Here is a 12,595-nt window from a genome sequence, read left to right on the forward strand (position 1 = left end):
ATTGCTCAATGCCATGAACCACTACAGTGCTGCAGTTGGACAAACAAAGAGAGAAAAATGGCTGAATGTATCCGAGTGCAACAAGCAAAAACAAGTTACACAAGAGTCTTGTGAGAAAACTGCGTCAGACTGTGAACACAGAGTGTAGCAGCCTCCACCTGACCCTGCTGTTAATGGAGCAATAGCTGATAGGAACAGCAAGTCTGCATGGGCAGAGTGTGCCACTGACGAGGGTTACGTAACAGCCATTACAGGAATGAAAGCCCATCTGATAGAGAGGTGTCGCAATTTCAAGGAAACACCCATGTTTCTTGAGATTCTCATGATTGTGGATCTGGTCAGGGGACAGGAGGACCAAAGAAACGCTCATGGATGTGTTTTCATTCTCAGTTTATTCCCAGAGTGCTTTCCATTTAGATTTTTTTTTATTCAAATGAAATGCATCCACAGCACTTCTCGTATACACTAACGGTAGCTTGTTTCTGCATCTTCCTTTCAGAGGAAGGATGAATATGTGTGGAAACAGCTGACCGCAGAGAGACCCACTGATTTTTGTCAGACATATGAAACTCTAATATGTTTTCACTTCTGCCGTCAACCAGCCAGCTGTCACAAGGTGGCATTCCTGAGGAGACTGCAGTGTTTTGTACCGCACTATCCATTCCTCATTCCCTCTCCCATACACCTTTTTCCCCTTCCCTTCCTGCTCCCTCCTTACAGTATATCTTGTTCTCTCTCTCACTCATCCCCATTTTTTCCAGACCCATCTTTGAGCTGTAAAAGCAGCTTTGTATTGTGCGGAGGCTTGTGAAAACGGGCCAGGAGAGTAAAAGTAGGTCAGTGAGGAGGGAATAGGAAAGGAGGGAGGAGGGGTGAGGAGAGAGAGAGAGAGGGGGGGGGAGTTATTCAGAGTGAAGGGCTGAGAGAACAAGTGAGAGGAGGGAGGGAGGGATGCAGGGTTACGTCACATGCCTCTACAGTGTAAACTTGAGCAAACTACTCAGAAAGAAGCTCTCTCTTGTTGCTGCCTGAGGGAGCAAGCCAGTAGCACACACACACTTGGGTTACACAGAAGTATCAGTTTGCATCAAGTTGACATTTATAAAAAGAAATTACACAAACGGACTGATTGTCTATTAGAAAAGCTCCATGACATTTTCATTTGATTGAAGATAATTATTTTTATCATAATTATTATGATATGGGTTCAACTTTTAGTGACTTCTTATCAAAGATGGAAACTGATGATATATGTTCATTAATTTAATGGAATTTGTGTGTGTGTGTGTGCATGCACAGTGGGGCGGTGACTCATGACATTACCAGCTGCCAGTTTTCCTTTTGATACAAAACTCTGGACATTTTAGTTTGACCTAATTTTCTCAATGTTTGCCCAAAAAACACACACACACACCATTTCAATCGACCTGTCTCTCAGGTGTGCATATAGCAGAGGGGGTATGATCGTGGATTTTAACTTCCGACAGTTTAAGGACGTTAACGAAAGCTTGTAAGTCATAGCGAGGAGTGTGTGTGTGTGTGTGTGATAGAGTGGGGGTTGTTGGCCCTGCTCTGCCTGCGGTGATCAACAGCCCTGGCTGGTTATGTAACTGGGATGCTGCAATAAGTAGGTCAGCAGCACAGGGAGAGGCAGGGCTGGGGTAAGGAGGATGAAGCTGAGGAGTGTGTTCGACTGTGTGTTGTATAAGTGTGTGTTCAGGTTTGAGTCATTTTAGCTAGATGTCCTCACACCGACAATGTACAGCTTATATCATGCCAAGCAGATGGCAAATACCATCACTCACTGCAGATGTCTATGCTGAAGCAGACTTAAATTCAAAGGCTGAGGGGGAAAAAATCAGTAGCTCGATGCTGTAGATACTCATTGTGCAATAAAGTTAAACTGACCCAGCTTTAAACATTAACTTGGTGTATATGTAGTAGATGTTTGCTTTTCACAATCCAACCCGCATAAAGTTTAAATCGCAAGGTTTTGCCCCTTCTGATGTGTAAAGAAAAGATTTGGGAGTATTTTCCTCAACTGATCCAAATAAAAACCAAGCTTGTTAGAGCCAGCATGCACTAAAAGGCAAATAAAAGTCTGGATTTGATCAGGATCAGTCAGGATGATGCTAATCATGATGAAAATAATCTGATATTGCAAATGTTATAGACAGGTTTGAGGCACATGAATAATGGACATGGAGAACTTCTCCAGTTAAAGAATAAATAACTGGATTGCAGGTAATCAATTATTAAACACTTTGCAACATGACTGGACATGGTGCTACTCCAGACTCTCAAGTTCCCTCAGTGATGTTTATTAGAGCTATTATTAAACCTTGGGTGCATCCTTTGAATTTCATCCTTCATTTCCTGTGATCATTATTGTAATAATGTTGGTGTTGTGGCTTACCGTCTGTGTCCTTCCTGACTTAATTGTTTATTTCAAGGCTGCAAGTTCTTACGTATTTGATGTTTTTCACACCTTAATATTTTTGCAAAGCATGTTTATTTTAAGTGTATATTTCTATATTTCTAGATGTTTGGTAACTTTCGGACAATTTCATAATCTCAAATAAACAAAATCAAGCCAAACATTATATACAGTACCACTGCCCAGGCTGATATTGTATCAGTACAAATAATAAAAGCAATATGTTTTATTTCCACCACCACAAATGAGGCTCAGATTCGGTGCAAGCCTGCAGGAAGCCTGAGAGAGAAGGGAGAAAAACAACTCCACTATTTAACATGCTTGGTTGGCTGTGGTTCAGGAGAGAGCTATGTTGCCTACCATGACCCATTCAATCCCGGCTGCCTCTGTCCTACACAGTAATGTAAAATAGGTCAGTGCATGCCTGTGTGTGAGCTTGTGTGAACTGCTACAGATGTGTGAACAACAATGATTTAAGAACTGCCAACTTCAGTGACACATTGTGACACACACAGAGCATTTACATCACAATGTAAGAATAGGCCACAACCAAGTGCACTTTTCAAATGAAACTAGGCCACTTGGAAGAAGTATGTGTGTGTGCGCACACAAGTGCGCGTGAGAGAGATGAATCAGCTCCATGTTATGCAATGCTAAACCACCCTTGGGTTCCATTACCATATCATGTGCCCTTGTGCTACAGGAAGTATCCTTTTGGTGCATGTGTGTGTGTGGAGAGAGCAATGCCCTTTCATCTGACTTTAACAATCCACATTCTGCCTATTGAAATTGTCCGCCTGGTGTACCATCACTTGTTTTCTGTTTCTGCATTGGAGATTTATGAAAAATCTTCTTGGAACTGTTGAGTTAACCCCTCACATTTTAGTAAATATTTGAATATATCTTTTCATGTGACAACACTGAAGAAATTACACTTAGCTAAAATGTAAAGTATTGAGTGTACAGCTTGTATAACAGTGTAAATTTGCTGTCCCCTCCAAATAACACATCACACAGCCATTAATGTCTAACACGCTGGCAACAAAAGTGAGTACACCCCTAAATGAAAATTAGCCATTTTACCTTTACGAATGGTTGCTCCACATAAAGATGGCCTAGGCTGTAAGAAGATTGTCATGACGCTGAAACTGAGCTGCAGTACGGTGGCCAAGACCATACAGCGGTTCAACAGTACAGGTTCCACTCAGAACAGGCCTCGCCATGGTCGACCAAAGAAGTTGAGTGCACGTGCTCAGCGTCATATCCAGAGGTGGTCTTTGGGAAATAGACGTATGAGTGCTGCCAGCATTGCTGAAGAGGTTAAAGGTGATGGACTGACCAAGCATGTCTCCAGACCTAAACCCTATTGAGCATCTTTGGGGCATCCCTAAACGGAAGCTGGAGGAGCACAAGGTCTCTAACATTCACCAGCTCCGTGATGTCATCATGGAGGAGTGGAAGAGGACTCTTGTGGCAACCTGTGAAGCTCTGGTTAACTCCATGCCCAAGAGGGTTAAGGCAGTGCTGGAAAATAATGGTTTGGACATTTTCACTTAGGGGTGTACTCACTTTTGTGGCTAGCGGTTTAGACATTAAAGGCTGTGTGATGTGTTATTTTGAGGGGACAGCAAATTTACACTGTTACACAAGCTGTACACTCACTACTTTACATTGTAGCATAGTGTCATTTCTTCAGTGTTACATGAAGAGATTTATATCTTTTCATGTAACACTGAAGAAATATTTACAAAAATGTGAGAGCGGTACTCACTATTGTGAGATACTGTAAATAAATGAGTAAATCAACCATTCATGTTTCTGATGGACGTGGGCACAAAACATGTCATGGCTCTCTTAGTCCTGAATCTGTATTTCTGGCCTAAGGGCAGAAGACTGTAATGACTGTTCAGTGTGTGAGTGGTGTCTGAGGCTTTTTGTGTTCCTTTTAGTTTAGTCCTTCGGATGAAAATACTGATAAGCTGTTCCTACACCTGTGAAATTATTTTACTGCTCATTATTATGATTATGTTTAATGTTCAAAGCCTTTCATGACCAGAGATGTTAATGCCACAGGCCGGTAGTCATTGTCGCAGGTAGGATTGCTCTTTTTGGCTACTGGACAGATGACTGAGGATTTCCAGATTGATGTTTGAATGTTCTGACAAGGAGCAGCTGAACAGATGACAGTCAGACAGCTGGCCGCAACAGGATTTCAGCAAGTGGTCACAGATCTGGTCAGGTCCTGGTTTGTTTGATTTCATCCTCTTCAGCATGAGTTCCACCTCCTCCTGCCGCAGCTCCAGATTTGCTTGGGCAGGTACCATAGGAGTGAGCTCAGCTATTAGTTCCTTCCTCTCCTGTGAATAATCAGACTGGTCAAATCTGGAGTAGAATTGACTGAAGTCCTCTCCCATGTTGTCTTTTGTCCCAGCATTTGATGATGCTGAGTTGTTAATGGGTAGGACAGCCAGTGTTTTAACACCTCGCCAGGCATCCCTAGCTTTGCCTTCCCGAAAGAGTGTCTCGACTCTCTCCCTGTACCCTCTCTTTGCTGCTTCTGTTTCCTTATTCAGCCTGTTTTGAATGGATTTGGACTTAATTCTGTTTCCTGAGTTGAATTGATATTTTCTTTTCATTCAGAGTTTTCTGGGTTTTTCTAATCCAGGGTTTATTGTTAGAGAATGTCTTTTACAATTTTTGTGGGAACAATCATATCCTCACGGAAGGTGATATTGTGAGTAACTACTTCAGTGCCTCCTTAAAAGCTATCCAACTGGTCTAATAGAAATCTAAACACAACCAAAGAACAACTGCATGCTATTTGATATTATCATGAATACTGATTCAGTCCATATTCACAAGTTTCCCACATAGCTGAGAGAACTCATGTGTTATGAGTAAGTGTTATACTTACTTATAATATAAGATTCATATTTGCGATGCATGTGTACACTACAGATCTTTTACTTACCCTATTTTAACTGGAAAATTACTGGAGATCAATAAAGTTAAATAAACACAGAAAGGAAGTAGGCTAGGCAACCCGCCTTTATAAAAAACTCAGTGTACACATTCAGGAAACCATTTAGTTAAACCTTGCAGCTGCAGGGTATAAGTGAAGGATGGCTTTTTGTTGTAGTTTCCTATGTTAACTTGGCCTGATTTGTCCTATTAGCTCTTGGCTCATCAGGAGAAACACTCATGGACGCTCGATGTGTTGTGGGGACAGCCCAGCTGACGGTGAGTGTCCTGATTTCCCTTTTTTTTTTCTCACTTTATTTCACCCACTGTTTTGCTCTGCCTGCCTCCCTGTGTTCTCCTCCTCTCTCCCTCGGCTCCTGAGCCCAGCCAACTACCTGCACCTGCACCTCATCAGCCACCTCGTCAGCCTGCCACACCTGCCAGTAATCAACCTCATCCCTGTCTGTATTTTAACCCCGGTTCTCCACACCATCCTCGCTTGATCGTCGTTGCTCCATACCCGGTGCCGCCTCTACGTTCAGGCTCTCATGTTTCTTGTTTTTTTTCTCTTTTTCCCTGTATTTTGTCGCTCCAGTCACTAACCCTGTCTTTCTGTCTGTTTTCCCTCCCAGGTTCACTCATCCTCGTCATCCGTTCAGTCGGCTGGGCTCATCCTCCGGTCCTCTCCTCTCGGGCTTCCTCCACGTCGCCCTCCCGGCTCCTTCCCGCTCCTCGCCTCACCACCTGCGCCTCACCTGCTTCTCGGTTCTCCGTGCCCGCGTCCCCCGGCGTCCACCTCTCCTCCCTCACCTCTTCCCTAGCCCCCTCCGTGAACCCTCAATAAAACCTCCTTCCCTCTGAGCGTTGCGTTTGGGTCCTTTCTGTCCCGTCTCCTAACACGATGTTGATATAACTTATCGTTTTGAGGTAGAGTGAAACACATCGACAGTTAAAAGGATGCATGTTCTTCATGGGGATATTCTCCCAAAACCCTAATGTGACAATGACCTCTGACTTGACTAGTGTCATATAATTACAAAAAAATACAACTGAATATTTATTTTCGGCTGAGCAGCTGAACAAAACATACGTTTAGCATGTGTCTTCAAGGACAGGTTCCAATTTTTTCAAGTCTATCCTCGCATGCCATATGTACATTGAAAGAGTTATTGCTCGCTAATCATTCCTCCTATTCGCAATGCGTACATGTAGAGATCCCTTGCTAGCCAACTCCAGTGTAAATCCGAGCTAGCTAAGTTAATATGACGCTTCAGCAGTCTGGGTTTTCCAAATCAAGCAGGTCCTCCAAATCTTCCAACTTATGCTCTTTTTTTTAAAGAAATAAATCCCCTTTTTATGTTAGTAGTCCTCCACTCTGCTGCTCTGCTCAGTAAGGAAACTCCCAAAGAAGGGGTTTTGTACTAAAAGGCCTGTAAATTTGGAAGATACTTACTTAATTTGGCTGACACAGAGTGATGAAGCCTTGTATTAGCTTCACCTACTTTTTAGAAAGCATTTTTACACATAACCAGGACTGAATTTTGTCCCTCATCACTACATTTCTCTTCAGTATGGGAACTCTTCAGGGCCAGTATGGGCAAATTATTACAAAGATGTACATATGACTGTGTAAGTAGATTGTTTAAATCCTATCCTTCAACATACAAATCAATCTTAAGTTATACATACAATACACACAGTTGATTCTCTTTCATCAGGAATAATGCACAGTCAACATTTTCCATGTAAGCCAACATTACTGGAGCTCCAGCAACCTGACAGACAAACAACATGTTGGAGTTGGGGTGAGTGAGGTAACCTGCAGCCCTTAGTGGTGGTTATTAAGTGGATTAACCTCTTTAGATTAGTCTCAGCCATTTCTCCCATCTGTCTCTGGTTACACCACAGACCTGCAACTGTTCAACAACCACAGAATACACACACATGAAAATACACAAGAGGCATTAGAAATATGCTTACACATTGTATGTGAGCAAATCTTCTACCACTGGCCTACTGTACTGTATATCTGCATGTAACTGGAGAGGCACACAACGCAGACACACACACACTGAGCACATCCTCTTGCTCACATGCTTACTGTTAGAGACACTTAGAGTGACCTCTGCCTCACATGCAACTAATTTGTCATTAGTCGTTTTAGTCATTTTATTAGTAATCATTCTCAGTTGAGTGAACAGGAGACATGCAACTCATGTACAGTACTGACACAACGAGGTGGACTTAGTGACGCATGACTTGGGACGCAGCTGTCTGTGTGGAGGGATTTAGACTAAATGTTAAATGTAAAGTATGTAAAGTGTGTCACTGTGTGTGTGTGTGTGTGTGTGTGTGTGTGTGTGTGTGTGACACTGTTGTCGGGGGCAGGTTTAGAAACGTTTGAAGGTGGGAGACTTGGGCACATTTTTAAAGAAGGAAACAATTTTAAATGTGTATGAATGTCTTAAGACTCAAATTAATTAATAAAGCCCTGGTTCTTGGCTATAATATACTACATCATTAACAGTTGCATAGTTAATTCAGTCTAATAAATTAATACCAAATCAACAACTTTAGATATTCTAATATGAAACTTTATCAATAAATGTCATAGATTGAGATATATATATATATGTATATATATGCATTTGTGCGTGGGTGGGACAAAATGGCTCGCTAGCGCCCCCTAAACAGCCAACTAATTTTTGTGGCGCTCCAACACATTCTCATCTCAATGCGTCCAGACCTACAAAAAAGCCTCTGGGAGCGGTTCCCTAAACCCAAACGGAAGTCGGCCATTTTGAATTTAATGGTGATTTTGGCGATTTACAGGTTCTGTACTTTAACAAACTCCTAGACTTTGATTGTATAAATGGAACCTTAAAGATTAAATGGTTAATATGCCTTCTAGCAAACATTGGAAGCTTCTGGTATTGTGTGTCCAGGGAATTGTTTAAAAAATTGGAGGTATTGATTTACTTTTACGCTGTGATTTTGATGTTCCAAAACTTTCTATAAAACTGTCTGCGTTTCATTCACAAGTTCTGTTATATTGGAAACTCCTGTACAAACACAATTTTACTCCCCATAACATACCCATCTGGAACTGCAGATTCATTCTCTTTAGAAATAAGTCCCTGTATCTCAACGAATGGATGGAAAACAATATTTGGTCTATCACACATTTACTGGACAACTATGGAAATGTTTTATCCTCTGAAGATTTCAGTACAAAACTTAATTTTCAGTGCAATCGTAAACATTATGATATGGTTATCCAAAGCATCCCATCTGCCTTCCTTTTGATGGTAAAAAAATGAACTACCTCATATGTTCAACTCCCTCTTCTTCCTTCCACGTCAAATGCTGCTTCTCTTATTTTCAATCATTCTTCTCTGAAGAAACTACGCACAGATTTCTTAAAGTTACCTTTATCACCAAAAGCTAAAGAGCTTCACTTCAAAGTATTTAATGACATATATCCTTCAAGAGATCTCCCCTCACATAGATTTAACATTGATCCAACTAACTGTATATTCTGTGATGAGGACATAGAGACCACGGATCATTTGTTTTTCTTCTGTCCTTACAGTAACACATTTTGGTATGACATGTATGATTGGCTGGAACCTTATCTCCAGTCTCTCTCCAATTTCACTAGAGATAACATCACATTTGGAATTATAATGAAGGACAAAAACTATGAACTGCTTTTAAACACTTTTATCTCGGGTAAATTTTTCATCCACAAATGTAAATGTTTGAAAACATAGCCTCTTTTTACTGTCTTCAAGAAAGAATTTGCATTATACTACAAGTCCCTGTTGTTCATGAAGAAGAAAACAGCAAAGAAACTTCTTGATTTTATTGATGCCTTAAAATTATCTGAAGCCCCATAACTGTTTTGCTACTGTTTCTTTATCCTGTTTTTATTTGTGTTTTTATTATGTTTTTGTATTTTATTTGTACTATTATGTACATATTTTCTTCTCTTTTAATTTATTTTCTTCTTCCTAAAGCGTATGTGCTCCGTTTCCTGTTAGCACTGATATTTGATGATCTCTGACTATGCCAGATACTGTTGTAAATTTTCACCTCAATAATTTTTTTTTTTTTTTTTTTAACAAACTCCTCCTAGAGAATTACTCTGATCGACTTAAAAATGTTTTCACTGCAATCTACGATTAAAACTAGTGCTGTCTGTGAGTTTTCGTCAAATGGCGTGGAATCGATGATTCCACCATGAAACAAAAAGTTGTTATAACTTCTGTGTACATGCTCAAATCACCACCATATTTTAAAGGTTTATTGACATTCTTGCCCTGAATACATCTGTATGCTAAAAATCACTCAATGTCATACCGCAACCTACTGGCAACAGGAAGTAAGCCTTGTGTTGTAATCATTTAATTTATATGTAGGCTAATTTTTACAATGACTGGGACATAACATGTAATTAGCAAGTGTTCTCTAGTGCCACATGTGGGACACAGGAAGTGACGCTTAACTCCTTTATGAGGCGTCCAAAGCACATGATAATTTAGAGCAGCATCGATGACCTCTGGAAACTGCACCGATACGCGTCACGGTGTGAGGGCCCATTTAACGCTGCTTGCAACTTTAATAGATGTATTTGCATGTCTTTGTAGTTGTTTTGTGTCTCTTGGTGGCGGCTTTGCATCTCTTTGAAGTTGTTTTGCATGTCTCCTTGTAGTCGGTTGTGGCTGACCACACTGGTCATCAGCTCAGAGCTGCAGAAAACACTGGGACCCAGGTACACCATCTACTATGCGGAGAAGTCTGATCAGAAGTGGCCTTAATGGAGACTTGCGATCAAAAAGCCATACCTCTGACATAAGAACAAGTCCAGGCGACTCAACTATGCAGAGAAACACAGGAACCGGGGTGCAGAAAAATGCCAGAAGGTGCTTTGGACTGATGAGTCAAATATTTTAATATTTGGCCGTAGCAGAAGGCAGTTTGTTCGCTGAAGGGCTGGAAGTGGTAGAATAAGTGTCTGCAAGCGACAGTGAAGCATGGAGGAGGCACGTTACAGGTTTGGAGCTGCATTTCTGCACACAGAGTTGGGGATTTGGTCAGAATTAATGGTCTCCTTAAGGCTGAGAAGTACAGGCAGATACTTATTCATCATTCAATACTATCAAGGAGGCATCTGATTGGCCACACAATTTTTTCTGCAGCATGACAACAACCCCAAACATACAGTGAAAGTCATTAAGAACCATCTTCAGTGTAAAGAAGAACAAGAAGTGATGGTACAGACCCCAAAGAGCCCTGATCTCAACATCACCCAGTCTGTCTGGGATTACATGAAGAGAGATAAGGCAAGGCAAGGCAAATTTATTCATAGAGTGCATTTCATACACGTGCAATTCAATCTGCTTTATATAAAAAATAAAGGTTACATGTTAAAATAATATGATGGAAAGAATTAACATGAATAAAAATTAAGGGAGCAATAGAAGTAGTTAAAATGAAATAAATTGTAAACAATAGATGCAACTGAGGGTGCCTAAATCCACAGAAGGACGGTGGGTAGTTCTCTAAGATGTTTGGGAAAACCTACCTGCCGAGGTCCTTAAATAATTTTGTGCAAGTGTACTGGACTTGAACCCAGGTCACTGAGGTAAGGACACATCCATGATACACTGTAGGCACCCTGTGTAATCAGTTTGTGTTCTTATTAGTTGTTTTGTATTTCTTTGTGTTCATTTTGCATCCTTATGGAATCGTTTGATTGACTTTACAACTAGAAATGTTAACAGTCACTTCATACGAAGGCTCTGATCCAGGGGCACTGGGCCTGTACCTGGTAAGTCCGTTTAGTAGTCCATCCATGACACTAAAAAACAACAACTACCGTCATCAACATCTGACTCTGGTAGGGGGGCAAACTGTCCAGATTCCACCCCTGGCCATATCTCTTGGCCTTACTGTTAAAGTTACAACTCAAAGTGCAGGGTAGGGTTTCTGGCACAACTTCACCTACTTCCATGGTGCATGGAACAGGAAAAGAAGCCACATGACTGTATACCTAACCCCCCTTTGTATGGCTCCATTGGCTGATATGTGTGTGTAGATTTATATGATTGGCTGTCTTACATATTGTAATAACTTTTTGATTTTTTTCCTGCTTTATACCTACCTTATTTAAATGTTGCTTGTAATGTGATCTCCTGATTGGCAGCAAAATAGTTAGAGATTAAATGAAATTCATGAAATAAGCATTGGATTACATGAAAGCTTAGTTGGGCCATGATTACAGCCAAGATACAACTAATTAGTTTTTGGTGTGGATAGCACCACCATGCTGCAAGTCATAAAGTTCATGCCTAACGTGATGAGTAGATGCAAAATAATCTTTTCCTGGATTTTGCCTGTGGCTGCAAATAGGACACACTCTTTTGAGCATACACAGATTTTGCATATTTTTTAGTTCAGCACCTTTTTTAAAAAATGACTCATGTTACAAATTTCATCCAACCTTCACCAAATTTGGTGTCTGATATCTGCTAGTAATATATGCAAAACACTACAAAAAGTAAAAATTAAACAAATTGTTTAATTAAAAAAATAAAGTTTTATTTTTAGGGTAGGATATTTAATTATAATTGATTTACGAATTTTATATGTGAGGCCTATTTGATATTAACCACCATCATAACTCAGCAAATTGTGTAATGTGATGATTTATTACAAGTACACTTATAAATACATATAAATGTTGATCCTGCTACCATTTACAGCAATCTGCTAAATTCTATAATCTCTAGCCTAACTTCAGCTGCACCCAGAAGTACATGAAAAACCTCTGTTGTTAAACTAAGAAATTTAGGAGATCAAACAGCCCTGATAGAAATACATGCTTGTTGAGTACTTTCTGTTTCTTACTGTGTTGCTGCTTAACCAGATGGATAACTGTTGCTCTTAGGTATTCATTAAACTTAATTACAATTTTTTGGCATTTAATGTCTTCATGTGAAAGCAAACCCAGTAATGTTGCAGTTCATGGTCGGTGCCTAGGGCGTCTGACTCATTAAACATTTCTATGTTTAGATGAAACAATTCAAAAAGTTCTAACCCAAACATCTGAGCTGCTGCTAAAGCGAACTACTGCGAACTAAGCGAATTTATTTTTGCTGCGGGCGTAATTTCTGCCACCAAAAACAACAAATG

Source organism: Micropterus dolomieu, linkage group LG04 (genome assembly GCF_021292245.1).
Source record: "Micropterus dolomieu isolate WLL.071019.BEF.003 ecotype Adirondacks linkage group LG04, ASM2129224v1, whole genome shotgun sequence".
Classification (NCBI taxonomy): Eukaryota; Metazoa; Chordata; class Actinopteri; order Centrarchiformes; family Centrarchidae; genus Micropterus; species Micropterus dolomieu.